At 48.2% G+C, this 15,688-nt stretch overlaps 1 protein-coding gene across 2 annotated transcripts in view; it reads left to right on the forward strand.

Annotated features, from left to right (window-relative positions):
- traf3ip2a (TRAF3 interacting protein 2a) overlaps positions 1-15,688 on the forward strand; it is a 96,969-nt gene that overhangs the window by 26,697 nt on the left and 54,584 nt on the right. The window lies entirely within an intron of this gene.

Raw genomic sequence — 15,688 nt, forward strand, 5'->3', positions numbered from 1 at the left:
GAGAATTTAGGATGGCCAATGCACCTAACCAGCACGTCTTTCGGACTGTGGGAAGAAACTGGAGCACCCAGAGGAAACCCACACAGACACGGGGAGAACGTGCAGACTCCGCACAGGCGGTGACCCAAGCCGGGAATCGAACCCGGGTCCCTGGTGCTTACTGGGGTTTTATAATGGTTCACAGTGACACCTCAGCTTCTATATTCTATCATCCTTCCTGCAACCTCTAGTGTGCCATTAGCTTTCTTTCGAGCTTGGGGTCCAGAATACCAGGGGACCTGTTCAAAGCTAACGGGCTGGAGGCTTCAGGGAAATGATGGGTGTACCGAGAACTCTTTAAAAATCATCCATTAATTTGAAAAATAGTTCTGCAATCAGGCGGAATCAGGACAGTGCCCTCAGACCCGTTGTGGCAAGTTTTGCGATCGAGGTTTCCCATGCTAATTTGAATTATCTACTGGCCAATGCAAAGCTTTCCCAGGAAGGTTGGCTTCCAACACACTTGGCCAAGGTGTGGAAGAAAGTGACAAAGCTGCAGCTCTTAAAGGGCTGCCGCTTGCCATAAAAGGGGCAATTGCGATGGCAACAGGCTATTGGAGCAGTTGTTCCTGACGGCACAGCAGAGGTATATATGGGGATTACTCTTCCTGTTGTTGGAGCTCCTGTTGCCATTTGGCATTGCTTCAGTCAGGGATGGTGTCCAACTCCACAGAGAGAGAGTACAGATAGAACAAAGAAAAGTACAGCACAGGAACAGGCCCTTCGGCCCACTAAGCCCTAACTACATTAAAAAAACCTTCTGCCCTTTCTCGGTCCGTATCCCTCTATTCCCTCCCTATTCATGCACCCATCCAGATGCCTCTTAAATGTTGCTAATGTGCCTGCTTCCACCACTTTCTCTGGAAGCGGATTCCAGGCACCCACTATTCTCTGCGTGAAAAACTTCCCCTGCACGTCTCCCTTAAACTTTCCCCCTCTCATCTTGAACCTGTGCCCCCTTGTAATGGACGGTTCCACTCTGGGAAAAAGCCTCTGACTATCCATCCTGTCTGTGCCTCTCAAAATGTTTTCGACCTCTATCAGGTCTCCCCTCAGCCTCCATCTTTCCAGTGAAAACAATCCTAGTTTATTCAACCTCTCCTCGTAGCCAACACCCTCGAGACCAGGCAACATCCTGGTGAACCTTCTTTGCACTCTCTCTAAAGCTTCCATGTCCTTCTGGCACCCAGAACTGCACGCAATACTTCAAATGTAGCCTAACCAAGGTTTTATATAGCTGCAACATGATTTCCCAACTCTTGTACTCAATGCCCCGGCCGATGAATGCAAGTATGCCTTCTTAATCACTTAATCTCATCAATGCCTTCATCCAGGACCCTCTACCCGGCTATAAATAAGGAAAGTGTCTGGTTGGGGGATGGGGGCGGTGTGTAATGGATAGGTAAACACTTCTTCCAGGAAGAGCATTGAAAAGCCACACAGGGGGCTTACCCTTGGTGGTGACCTCTGGCTGGGTGTCTGCTGCCTCTGTCCCCATGTCCAAGCCAGAATCTTCATCGTCCAAGTGACTGGCTCCTGAGTTTTTAGAGGGCAGAGTTTCTCGTCCACAGGCTGGTGTGAAGGACGCTGACAATGGAGCGTCCGTAGAAGCCGTTGCCTCTGGGGAGGGTTTCCTATGACGGAGGTGATCTATGTGCTTCTCTAAGGTCCTCTCCCTGGTTTTTCACCTTATAAGACGCCGGTCCCGTTTTCTCGAGAATGACTCCCGGAACCCACGGAGAGCCATTGCCGAGGTTCCTCACGTGGTTTGGACTCCCTATCTGGTCTCGGACCATCATGGCCCCTTTGCTGGACATCTTGTTTGAACTTGACGTTGCTGGCGAAATTTGGGAACATCAGGCTAAGCTTAGCCTGAAGGCATTGGTCCACTGGTTGGAGAATGGAATGGGCCCAGAAAACACTTCACAAAAGGGCATGTTTTCTGGCAGGTGGATCAGGTCACCATTGGCCGCTGTTGGGATCTCCTGGTCCTACCGAGGTATATGTGTATGTCTTGCCCATCACGTTGCTGGGGATCCTGCGGGACCGGACAATCCTGCTGGTGAGAAGGGCTGGACCATCCCACCCAAAAGGGTGAGAGAAGTCTGGAACTCTCCTCCACAAAAGGTCAGTTGTTAATTTTAAATCTAAGATTGATAGATGTTTGTTAACCAGAAGTATTAAAGGACATGGGGCATGGACGGGTATATGGAGTTCGGTCAAACATTGGCCATGATCTCATTCACTGGCGGAAAAGGCCCAAGGAGCTCAATGGCCTACTCCTGTTCCTATGTTTCTTTGTCTTTCGTGTCCTTATCTAATTTGCCCCATTTGCCACAACTGATCCATGAGGAGGCAATAGCCTAGTGGTGTTATCGCTAGACCATTAATCCAGAAACTCAGCTAATGTTCTGGGGAACCCAGGTCTAAATCCCGCCACGGCAGGTGGTGGAATTTGAATTCAGTAAAAAATATCTGGAATTAAGAATCTACTGATGACCGTGAAACCATTGTCGATTGTCAGAAAAAACCCATCTGGTTCACTAATGTCCTTTAGGGAAGGAAATCTGCCGTCCTTACCTGGTCTGGCCGACTTATGACTCCAGAGCCATAGCAATGTGGTTGACTCTCAGCTGCCCTCTGAAATGGCCTAGCAAGCTACTCAGTTCAAGGGCAACTAGGGATGGGCAATAAATGCTGGCCAGCCAGCGACACCCATTTCCCAGGAATGAATATTCAAAAGATAGTCAGTTCCCCACTCTAACCAGACCAACTGTAATGCAATGTCTCCCATTTACGAGTGATTAGTTTTGGACAAGTAAAACCTCTTTGTCTAACCCACTGAAACACCCTTTTCGCATTTAAAGAAAATCTTTATGAGGTCAATTACCCGTTGCCCGTGACTTCACATGGAGGGTGCTCAGCCACCCGAGGGTGACACACGAGAATGCCAGACGTGGCAGGTTCTTCTCGGCTCTCAGAGACACCATTCATAGAACCAGAGGATCCCTGCAGCCCACACAGTCCATCAAGCCTGCACCGACTCTCCAAGGCACATCTTACCCAGACTCCCATCCTATTCCTGTAACCCTTTACCATCCACCTAACCTACACATTTTTGGCCACGAATGGGCAATGTAGCATGGGTTTTTGTTGATTTGATTTATTATTGTCACATGTATTGGTATACAGTGAAAAGTATTGTTTCTTGCACACTGTACAGACAAAGCATACCGTTCATAGAGAAGGAAAGGAGAGAGTGCAGAATGTAGAGTTACAGTCATAGCCAGGGTGTAGAGAAAGATCAACTTAATGCAAAGTAAATCCATTCAAAAGTCTGACGGTAGCCGGGAAGAAACTGTTCTGGAGCCGGTTGGTCCGTGACCTCAAACTTTCGTATCTTTTTCCCGACGGAAGAAGTTGGAGGAGCGTATGTCCGGGCTGCGTGGTTGTGTCGGAGATTAACATCAGAATGCAGGGCAAACGGAGGAAGGGATGAGCGCGTACTTGCTGGTCATCAGGAAAAGGTATCAACAGATCAAGACAGTGAGAAATTAAACTTGAGACTCTTTAAGAAAAGACAGGGGAGAGGAAGCCTCTGGAAACTGGGCAATGAGAAGGCAATGTGTGGCCTCACTGACAAACACTCTGATGTACCATTCCTGTACTGGCCATTTTGTAAAGAGGTGTTCACATCTTTGGAATAGAAATGAACAAGTGGGATACAATAAGCAGAAGAGCTTTACCTTTAACATCACAGCATACACTTCCCATCCATTGGGAATCAAGGTGTCAGTCTGAGGAAGCAGAGTGCAGGGCTGGCTGATATCCCTTCTTATCAACATTGAAGTAGCCCACGTTTCTTTCACCCTCAGAAATGAGACACTTCTCGCTGTGGGAACAAACAGCTCTGACTCTGAGGGTGTGTTTCTCTGCAGCAAATTGTTAATTTGGAGAAAAACAGGTTTTTGAGTCATAGATGGAGTCATAAAGGTTTACAGCATGGAACAGGCCCTTTGGCCCTACTTGTCAATGCTGTCCCTTTTTTAAAAAAATGACTAAGCTAGTCCCAATTGCTCGCGATTGACCCATACCCCTCTATACCCATCTTACCCATGTAACTGTCTAAACGTTTTTTAAAAGACAAATTGTATCCGCTAAAAGACAAAATTGTACCCGCCTTTACTATTCCTCTGGCGACTTGTTCCAGACATTCACTGCTCTCTGTGTGGAAAAATTGCCCCTCTGGACCCTTTTGTATCTCTCCCCTCTCACCTTAAACCTGTGTCCTCTAGTTTTAGACTTCCCTCCTTTGGAAAAAGATATTGACTATCTAGCTGATCTGTGCCCCTCATTATTTTATAGACCTCTATAAGCTCGCCCCTAAACCTCCTACGCTCCAGAGAAAAAAGTCCCTATCTATCCGGCCTCTCCTTATAACTCAAACCACTGAGTCCCGGTAGCATCCTAGTAAATTTTTTCTGCACTCTTTCTAGTTTAATAATAGCCTTTCTATAATAGGGTGAACAGAACTGTACGCAGTATTCCAAGTGTGGCCTTACCAATGTCTTGTACAACTTCAACAAGACGTCCCAACTCCTGTATTCAGTGTTCTGACCGATGAAACCAAGTATGCTGAATGCCTTCTTCACCACTCTGTCCACCTGTGATTCCACTTTCAAGGAGCTATGGACATGTACCCCTTTGTTCTGTAACTCTCCCCAACGCCCTACCATTAACTGAGTAAGTCCCGCCCTGGTTCAATCTACCAAAATGCATCACCTTTTCTCCCATTTATTCTCTCCATCCATTAGCGCAACAGTGACTATATTTCAAAACGACTTCATTTTTAAATAAGTTATTCTTCCATGGGATGTGGGCATCACTGGCCAGGCCAATATTTATTACCCATCCCTAATTGCCCTTGAGACGGTGGTGCTGAGCTTCCTTCTTGAACCGCTGCAGTCACTGTGGTGTAGGTTCACCCACAGTGCTGTTAGGGTTTGAGTTATAAGGAGAGGCTGGATAGACAGGCACCTTTTTCCTCTGGAGCGTAGGAGGCTGAGGGGTGATCTTATAGAGGTCTATAAAATAATGAGGGGCACAGATCAGCTAGATAGTCAATATTTTTCCCAAAGGTAGGGGAGTCTAAAACTGGAGGGAATAGGTTTAAGATGAGAGGGGAGAGATACAAAAGGGTCCAGAGGGGCAATTTTGTCTCAGAGGGTGATGAGTGTCTGGAACAAGCTGCCAGAGGTAGTCTTTTATAAAGTGTTTAGACAGTTCCATGAGTAAGATGGGTATAGAGGGATATGGGCCAAACGCGGGCAATTGAAACTAGCTTTGGGTTTTAAAAAAAGGGCAGCATGGACAAGTTGGGCTGAAGGGCCTGTTTCCATGCTGTAAACCTCCATGACTCTATGAAATTCCAAGATTTTGATCCAGCGACAGTGAAGGGTCGGTGATATGTGTCCAAGTCAGGATGGTGTGTGACTTTCAGGGGAACTTGCATGCGGTGGTGTTCCCATGCATCCGCTGCCCTTGAAGTTGGCAGAGACCGCGACTTTGGAAGATGTTGTGAAAGGAGACTTGGTGAGGCTTGCTGCTGTGCACCTTGAGACTATTCAGTCACACTCCTGACTTGAACCTTGCCCACCATGCACAAGTCAGGAGTGTGATGGAACACCCTCCACTTACCTGGATGAGTGCAGCTCCAACAACACTCAAGAAGCTTGACACTATCCAGCACAAAGCAGCCCATTGGCACGCCACCCATTACCTCAAACACCCACTCCTGCCAACACCAACGCACGGTGGCAGCAGTGTGCATCATCTACAGGATGCACTGCAGCAACTCACCAAGGCTTCTTCAACAGCACCTCCCAAACCCTGTGCGAAAATGTATTCAATTCCCTTTGGAAAGTTATGATTGAATCTCTTCCCACCGCACTTTCAGACAGTGAATTCTACATCATAATTTTCTAAAGCTTCAAAAGAATTTTGTCCTCATATTGGCTCTCTTGACAATGACTAGAAATCAGTGCCTGAATGGTCGCTTTCTGTCATTGGAAAGTTTCTGGCTGTGTTTTACTAAGGTTTCTCTGAAGGTGATTATGCATTTGTACCACAAGGCTGTGCCCACATGCTTTGAATTGTTAGAATGTGCATACGCTTTAGCTGATTTATCAATAGGAAACATCTACAGTGGGACGGTGTACACTTACAGATTTACTGCGCAGCAGTTCAGTTTTGTTCATTAGTTTGCTGGGTTGTGACATGTGATTGGCAGATGCGTTTCTCTTTTTCACAGCTTAATCCTTTAGCGTGAGAAAAGTAAGCGCCGCGCTCTGGGGGGGGAGACGTTAAACCGAGATGCCGCCTTGCTTATTCCTGTGGTTCTGCTGTATCTTGGAGATCTTGCAGAGCCATTCGACGAAAGGCAGGGAGTTTCCTCGCATCCTGGCCAACAACTTGAGCTCAACTGACACCAGCCACCCAGCAATAAATCAACTCGCGATTTACAGCATTGCTGGTTATGCAACAGGAAGAGAGAATCATGTGGTAGCTTATCAGGGTATGGAATTCGAGCGAGGATAGCAAACTGGGTTAAGTACTGTGTGCAACATTGGCCTCCGTGCTATAGGAAGAAGTTTGAGGATTTACTAAAATGCTGCCTGGTACAAGGAAAAAGAAATGTGAAAAGTGACTCTTGCTGCAATTTGGATTGAAAGCATTGTTATTGATGGGTTTAAAATGATAAAAGTAGATCGGAGCACACTGTCATAGCTCGTAGAAAATCATAGAATTCCCTACAGTGCAGAAGGAGGCCATTCGGCCCATCGAGTCTGCACCGACAACAATCCCACCCCAGGCCCTATTCCCATAACCCCACATATTTACCCCGCTCATCCCTCTAACCTACACATCCCGGGACACTAAGGGGCAATTTAGCATGGCCAATCCACCTAACCCGCACGCGTTTGGACTGTGGGAGGAAACCGGAGCACCCGGAGGAAACCCACGCAGACACGGGGAGAATGTGCAAACTCCGCACAGACAGTGACCCAAGTCGGGAATCTAACCCGGGTCCCTGGAGCTGTGAGGCAGCAGCGCTAACCACTGCGCCATTGCGTCGCCCAAATCCGCTGCAGGATTAAGTCGAAGAGATGGAGAATGGAGGGCAGGAGAAAGTAGATTATATTTTGGTGGCAGGGTAACTCACACATCCCAAAGAAACACACACCCCACCATCAGAACTGCAGCATGCTTGTCCCTGGATGCCACATTAAGGACACCGTTTTGTCTGCTTCTTTTCCCGCACTGTGCCCTTCACTGTGCTTGCAGGGATGTGCACTTTCGGTTTTGCGTCCAGCTATGCTCAAAGCTTTTCACTCTAACCGTGGATTTCTCAATATCAATTCGCGGAGGAGGAGAATGGGCATTTTGGCACAGTGGTTAGCACTGCTGCCTCACAGCGCCAGGGACCTGGGTTCGATTCCCGGCTTGGGTCACTGTCTGTGTGGAGTGTGCATGTTCTCCCCGTGTCTGCGTGGGTTTTCCTCCGGTTGCTCCGGTTTCTTCCCACAGTCCGAAAGACGTGCCGGTTAGGGGTATTGGCCATGCTAAATTCTCCCTCAGTGTACCCGAACAGGTGCCGGAGTGTGGCGACGAGGGGATTTTCACAGTAACTTCATTGCAGTGTTAATGTAAGCCTACTTGTGACACTAATAAATAAACATTAAACACGGAGGCTAACTTACAGCATTGTAGAATGAGCCATTGATTCCTTGTCTACAGATACTCGCCCACAAGTGTATATGACCCAAGAATGCTCTGACTCAGGCACCTCTGGAAAGGGTGCGCGAAAAGCAGAGGGACAGGAAGGCGAGACCCACCAACTTGCTGGAGGAGCCGGGTGCAAATATGACACTAGAACCCCCTGCTGCCCTCCACAACCACATTCCCACCAAAAGGCAGATTATATCTGGTAACTACCATAGCCTACAGTGCCGAAGGAGGCCATTCGGCCCATCGAGTCTGCACTGACAACAATCCCACCTAAGCCCTATCCCCGTAACCCCACATATTTACCCCGCTAATCCCTCTAACCTACACATCCCAAGACACTAAGGGACAATTTAGCATGGCCAATGCACCTAACCCGTACATCAATGCACCTAACCCGCACAAGTAGGCTTACATTAACACTGCAATGAAGTTATTGTGAAAATTCCCGAGTCACTACACTCCAGCGCCTGTTCGGGTCAATGCACCTGACCAGCACGTCTTTCATACTGTGGGAGGAAACAGGAGCACCCGGAGCAAACCCCTGCAGACACGGGGAGAACGTGCAGACTCCACACAGACAGTGACCCAAGCCGGGAATTGAACCCGGGTCCCTGGCGCTGTGAGGCAGCAGTGTTAACCACTGTGCCACCGTCACATTGCTGCTTATGGAAGCTTTCTGTGCACAAATTGGCCGCCGTGGTTCCTATGACAGTGCTTACAGCTTCACCACGAAGTATTTCATTGTCCATACATGTACTGTCTTTGTACCTGTATACTGTTTTTGCAAAGACACTGTCACAGATGGCTGTTTATCAGTTACCATCAATACACTTGAGAAACCATGTTGTGAGGAGCGGAGTTGATTTACATTCTGACAAATGACAGCTGTGTGATGAAGCAGATTGTGGGAGAATATTGCTCCAAGGTTTGTGTGTGCTTTTGTCACTTCTAGACTTGACTATTCCATCGCTATCCTGGCTGCTCTCCCATGTTCCATCCTCCGCACGGTGGTTAGCGCTGCTGCCTCACAGCCTCAGGGACCCAGGTTCAATTCCGGCCTCGGGTCACTCTCTGTGCGGAGTCTACATGTTCTCCCCATGTCTGCCTGGGTTTCCTCCGGTGCTCCTGTTTCCTCCCACACTCCAAAAGATGTGCAGGTTAGGTGGATTGACCGTGGGAAATTGCCCCTTAGTGTCAGGGGGTTTAGCAGGGTACATGTGTGGGGTTACGGGAGAGGGCCTGGGCGGGATTGTTGTTGGTGCAGACTCAATAACTGAAAGGCCTCCTTCTGGACTGTAGGGATTCTATGATTCTTCTATGTTCTCCCTGCATCAGCGTGGGTTTCCTCCAGGTGCTCCGGTTTCCCCCCTCACTCCAAAGATGTGTAGATTAGGTGGATTGGCCATGGTAAATATGTGGGGTTATGGGGATAGGTGGGAGGTTTTTGGTGGGATGCACTTTCGGAGAGTTGGTGTAGACTCGATGGGCCAGATGGCCTCCTTCTGCACTGTAGGGATTCTATGGTTCCATAAACTTAAGGTTATCCATGTATGGACTTGCAACAAGTCCCTTCCCCGTTCAACTCTATGTTCACTGACCTTACACTGACTCGTAGCCCAGGCAACACCTTGATATTGAAATTCCTGTCCCTGTTTGCAAATCCATCCATGGCCTTCCCCCTCCCTATCTGTGTAATCTCCTCCAGTGCCACATACTTCTGAGATAGTTTAAGAAGTTTAAGGGAGATGTGCGGGGGGATGTTTTTCACACAGAGCGTGGTGGGTGCCTGGAATGCACTGCCAGAGGAGGTGGTGGAAGCAGGCACTTTAGAAACATTTAAGCGGAATCTGGATGGGTGCATGAATAGGGAGGGAATAGAGGGATACGGACCGAGTAAGGGCAGAATGTTTTTTTTAGTTTAGTTAGCGCATCATGATCAGCATGGGTTTGGAGGGCCGAGGGGCCTGTTCCCATGCTGTACTTTTCTTTGTTCTTTGTTTCTCCAATTCTGGCCTCTTCAGCATTCCCCAATTTAATCTGTCTCCCATAGGTGGCCTTGCCTTCAGTTGCCTAGTTTATTTCTAGGTGGCTTTTGCTACCAAATAAACCTGTTGGACTTTAACCTGGTGTTGTTAAACTTCTTACTGTGTTTACCCCAGTCCAACGCCGGCATCTCCACATCATTCCTGTGTAGGAGACATAGGTCCAAGGTTGAAAGTAAAATTCCCCCTTTCCACCATAACTGAACGTGAATAACATTGTGTCTGAGCTTAAGGCCAGACTATCCATTATCAAATGAACACTGTGTCATCGAAACGAACTTCATTCACGCCCTGCCGTTGCCGGTTTCAAATACATTTGTTTAACTCATTAAAAAGTTTAAGGGCACGGAATGCCACAAACATCGTGACCTTTGTAACGCAAGGAATCCTTGAAAGTGAAGTGTCACAGGTGGACAGAGTGGTGACGAAGGCATTCGGCATGCTTGGTTTCATTGGTCAGAACATTGAATACAGGAGTTGGGACGTCTTGTTGAAGTTGTACAAGACATTGGTAAGAACACACTTGGAATACTGTGTTCAGTTCTGATCACCCCATTATAGAAAGGATATTATTAAACTAGAAAGAGTGCAGAAAAGATTTACTAAGATGCTACCGGGACTTGATGGATTGAGTTATAAGGAGAGGCTGGATGGACTGGGACTTTTTACCCTGGAGCATAGGAGGCTGAGGGGTGATCTTATAGAGGTCTATAAAATAATGAGGGGTGTAGATCAGCTAGATAGTCAACATCTTTTCCCAAAGGTAGGGGAGTCTAAAACTAGAGGGCATAGGTTTAAGGTGAGAGGGGAGAGATACAAAAGGGTCCAGAGGGGCAATTCTTTCACTCAGAGGGTGGTGAGTGTCTGGAACAAGCTGCCAGAAGCAGTAGCAGAGGTGGGTACAATTTTGTCTTTTAAAACACATTTAGACAATTACTTGGGCAAGTTGGGTACAGAGGGATAAGGGTCAAATGCGGACAATTGGGACTAGCTTAGTGGTTAAATAAAAGGGCAGCATGGACAAGTTGGGCTGAAGGGCGTGTTTCCATGCTGTAAACCTCTATTACTCTATGAATCGTTGGCCAAACACTGTTTCACAATGTTTTTTAGGCTCATCCTTTCTAACACCCTGGGTTTCCTCCGGTTGCTCTGGTTTCCTCCCTGGGATAATCTCCAGGAATTGCATGGGGAATCACTGATTGACCTCCCTGCTGGACTCGTAGAATACGAGCTCCCTGAGGATTGGTCGTTAACTTACCAGGTGAGCCCTGCATAAAGCAGGCCCCTGAGTGGGTCCTTATTGTATTGGTCCGGTTGGGATCTGTTTGTGTTCACCACAGGCTTATGGTTTTTGCTTTACTTTATTTTATGCAATAAAGCACCGTTCCTTTACAGTCGACTCCTGGAGTTCTTATACTCCCACACTCCAATAATGAGCGGGGGTGGTTGATGGGCTATGCTAAATAGCCCCTTTGTGTCAAGGGGATGAGGAGGGTAAATACATGGGGTTACGGGAATAGGGCCTGGGTGGGATTGTTGTCAGTGCAGACTCGATGGGCTGAATGGCCTCCTTCTGCACCGTAGGGATTCTGGATTCTGGAAAAGAAGGAAGTGAAATCCCCCAGTCCAAGTTGTCATTCTGACGTTTAAAGTCTGTTCCTGGGATGATATTAGAGTCAGGGGCCGGAATTTTACTGGCACGCCTGTCCCGATTCCAGGGGCGGGTGAGGCTCGGAGAACGGCATTCTCCGTTGGCCTCAGGTGGGATCGTACGAGCCTCGGCCGGACGTGCCGGTAAAATTCCGTCCAGAGTCTGCGATCTCTGCAGTTGAGTAGCAGACTGGCTATGTTAATAAGTGAGAGCACTCCCAATGAGTGATGGTCCATTTGCCCTCATAAGACAGCTCAGAGGTCCACAATTTCTTCCCTTTGATCAGGGCGGCACGGTGGCACAGTGGTTATCACTGCTGCCTCACAGCGCCAGGGACCTGGGTTCGATTCCCGGCTTGGGTCACTGTCTGTGTGGAGTTTGCACGTTCTCTCTGTCCCTACGTGGGTTTCCTCCGGGTGCTCAGGTTTCCTCCCACAGTCCGAAAGACGTGCTGGTTAGGTGCATTGGCCGTGCTAAATTCTCCCTCAGTGTACCCGAACAGGCGCCAGAGTGTGGCGACTAAGGGATTTTCACAGTAACTTCATTGCAGTGTTAATGTCAGCCTACTTGTGACACTAATAAATAAACTTGAACTTCCCTCGACCTTTTTGGCTATCCTTGGATTTGCTGTTGTCTGTTACACTGCAACTAACCTAATCACAGCAATCGGGGAGAGAAATTAACCTTTAGTTGGTGTCTCCACGGCTTTTTGCTGCTTTTTTTAACTAACGCTATTTATTTAACAGTTATGGTACAGCACTCTTTATAATCTTCTGTCTATCGCAAAATGACACTTCATAACAAATTGTCTGTCATCTGAGCCTTTTGTCCTTACAGGGGGGGGGGAAACGGTGTTGTCGTGGGAGTGGACTGGGATCCAGAGGCCCAGGCTAATGCTCTGGGGGCGTGAGTTCAAATCCCACCACGGCAGCTGGTGGAATTTAAGTACAATCCATAAATCTGGAATATAAAGCATTATAACTAGCATTAATTGTTTAAAAAAACAAGCTATCTGGAGAGTCCAAAAATAAAAGCCTCTGGACACTTGCCTCATAAAAGAGAGATTCACCTTTATTTGGGTAATGCCACTTTCTTGCCTCTGTAAAATGATGGTCACAGCTGAACACTCTGGATAAATGCACAATATTTTACAGACTTCATGGAATATAATCCCTACAGTGGAGGCCATTCGGCCCATCGAGTCTGCACCGGCCACAATCTTACCCAGGCCCTATCCCGATAATCCCATGCATTTACCCGAGCTAGTCCCCCTGACACTAAGGAGCAACTTAGCACGGCCAATCCGCCTAACCCACACATCTTTGGAGTGTGGGAGGAAACCGGAGCACCCGGAGGAAACCCGCGCAGACATGGGGAGAATGTGCAAACTCCAAACAGACAATGTCCCGAGGCTGGAATCGAACCCGGGTCCATGGAACTGTGAGGCAGCAGTGCTAACCACTGAGCCACCGTGCTGCCCCCACCGGTTCCTGGGAGGAGCTGGAGGTGAGGAAATTTGGGGCTCTGGTGACTATTCCAGTCATTGGTGGTGTGTGCTTTCTGCTTCACTTGGCTGGAGGTCTTCGTCAGGAAGCTGCCAATGTCACAGCAACCTGATAGCAGAGTCTGAGCCTCCTGAGGCACTGGCACTGGACAGGTCCAGAAAGCTAATCCTCTGCCTGTTTATCCTGTGCGGTGTGGGGTGGTGGGGGGGACAGTTCCTCTTGACTCCTTCACGCCGGATCAGTGCGTTCATCCCCTCTGTCCTATGGAGCAGCATGTGGTTGAGAAGTGGCACGGTGGCACAGTGGTTAGCACTGCTGCCTCAAAGCACCAGGGACCCAGGTTCGATTCCCGGTTCGATTCCAATGATGTGCAGGTTAGGTGAATTGGCCATGCCAAATTGCCCATTAGTTTCCAAAGACGTGGAGGTAAGTGGATTGGCCATGCTAAATTGCCCCCAAGTGTCCAAAGATGTGTGGGTTAGGTGATTGGCCATGCTAAATTGCCCCTTAATGTCCAAAGATGTGTAAGGTGGATTGGCCATGCTAAACTGCCCATTAGTTTCCAAAGATGTGTAGGTTGGCTATGGTGCATGCACGGGGTCACAGGGATAAGAGGGGGAAAGGGGGGGTGTTAAATGCTGTTTTGGAGAGCCGGTGCAGACTCGATGGACCGAATGGCCTCCTGTAGGGATTCTATGATTCTCAGTGCTTGATGCATGTTCTGGAGGAGAGAGGATTGCTTCGCAACCAGACAATTACCAGGGCTTCTGTGTTGTGATCTAGAGCAAGAACCCCACACTAAATTCAATCAATTTTACTCATAAGATTGCAACAGTTAGGAATGGCATTCACCTTCATGTAGCAATGATGATCCGTGCCATACCAAGTATCATTGTTATCACTGAACATGTACAAGTTGTTTACTCAGTCCAACTGTCCCTGGGATCAAGATGTATCTTGAAATAGTGGCCAGCTTCCAGTTCTGAGCAACATATTTACAGGAAAGAAAAATTAGATCGTTCTTGGTCTGTCTGATCGATGTTACAAAGAGTCAGTTCCACTCCTCACAATCAGATTTCTGGCTACAGCTGGAAGTAACCACAAGCGTTTTGAAATCTTGGTAAAGTCCTGACAGTGCACTTCATAATTTCTGCCGGTAACTTGTATAATTGGTCGTGTCAAATGCACAAACTGAAGGAAGTTTCTGGAGTCCATTTATAAACATTAACCTCGGTTCGTCAGATGTTTTTTAAAAAAAACCCAAAAGCAGCAGCATGATGATCTAGGATAGCGACAAATAATGTTGGTGCTCCAATTGAATTGATCCTCAAGGGGGGACACGGTGGCACAGTGGTTAGCACTGCTGCCTCACAGCGCCAGGGACCCGGGTTCGATTCCAACCTCGGGTCACTGTGCTGAGTCTGCACGTTTTCCCCGTGTCTGTGTGGGTTTCCTCCCACAGTCCGAAAGATGTGCAGGTGAGGTGCATTGGCCATGCTCAATTGCCCCTTGGTGTCCCAAGAAGTGTAGGTTAGGGGCAATTGAATATGATAGATTAAATGAGTAAATACGTGGGTATTTCAGGGTATGTTGGTACAGACTTGATGGGCTGAATGGCTTCCTTCTGCACTGTAGGGACTCTACGATTCTCGTATGAGGGTTAACAGTGAGGATTCACTTATAGGGTGGAATTCTATCGGTAAGTCCACCCGAGGGTCGTACGATCCCACCCGAGGCCAATGGAGAATGCTGTTCTCCGAGCCGAGCCCGCCCCTGGAATCGGGGGTCGGGCCGTTATAATTCTGGCCATAGAATCAGAGAATCCCTACAGTGCAGAAGAAGGCCATTCGGCCCATCGAGTCTGCAGCAACCACAATCCCACCCAGGCCCTATCCCCACAACCCCACCCATTTACCCTGCTAACCCGAAGGGGCAATTTAGCATGGCCAATCAATCTAACCCGCACATCTTTGGAGTGCGGGAGGAAACCTGAGCACCCGGAGGAAACGCACGCAGACACGGGGAGAACGTGCAAACTCCACACAGACAGTGACCCGAGGCCGGAAGCGAAACTGGGACCCTGGCGCTGTACATAAGAAGAACTAGGAGAAAGAACTAGGAGTAGGCCATCTGGCCCCTCGAGCCTGCTCCGCCATTCAATAAGATCATGGGCTCAGATCCACTTACCCGCCCGCTCATCATAACCCTTAATTCCTTTACTGTTCAAAAATGTATCTATCCTTGCCTTAAAAACATTCAATGAGGTAACCTCAACTGCTTCACTGGGCAGGGAATTCCACAGATTCACAACCCTTTCTGTGAAGAAGTTCCTCCTCAACTCAGTCCTAAATCTGCTCCCCCTTATTTTGAGGCTATGCCCCCTAGTTCTAATTTCACCTGCCAGTGGAAACAACTTCCCTGCTTCTATCTTATCTATTCCCCTCATAATCTTATATGTTTCTATAAGATCTCCCCTCATTCCTCTGAATTCCAATGAGTATAGCCCCAGTCTATTCAGTCTCTCCTCATAAGCCAACCCTCTCAACTCCGGAATCAACCGAGTGAATCTCCTCTGCACCCCCTCCAGTGCCAGTATATCCTTTCTCAAGTAAGGAGACCAAAACTGTACAAAGTACTCCAGGTGTGGCCTCACCAGCACCTTA

This window comes from Mustelus asterias, chromosome 5, assembly GCF_964213995.1.
Source record: "Mustelus asterias chromosome 5, sMusAst1.hap1.1, whole genome shotgun sequence".
In the NCBI taxonomy this organism is placed as follows: Eukaryota; Metazoa; Chordata; class Chondrichthyes; order Carcharhiniformes; family Triakidae; genus Mustelus; species Mustelus asterias.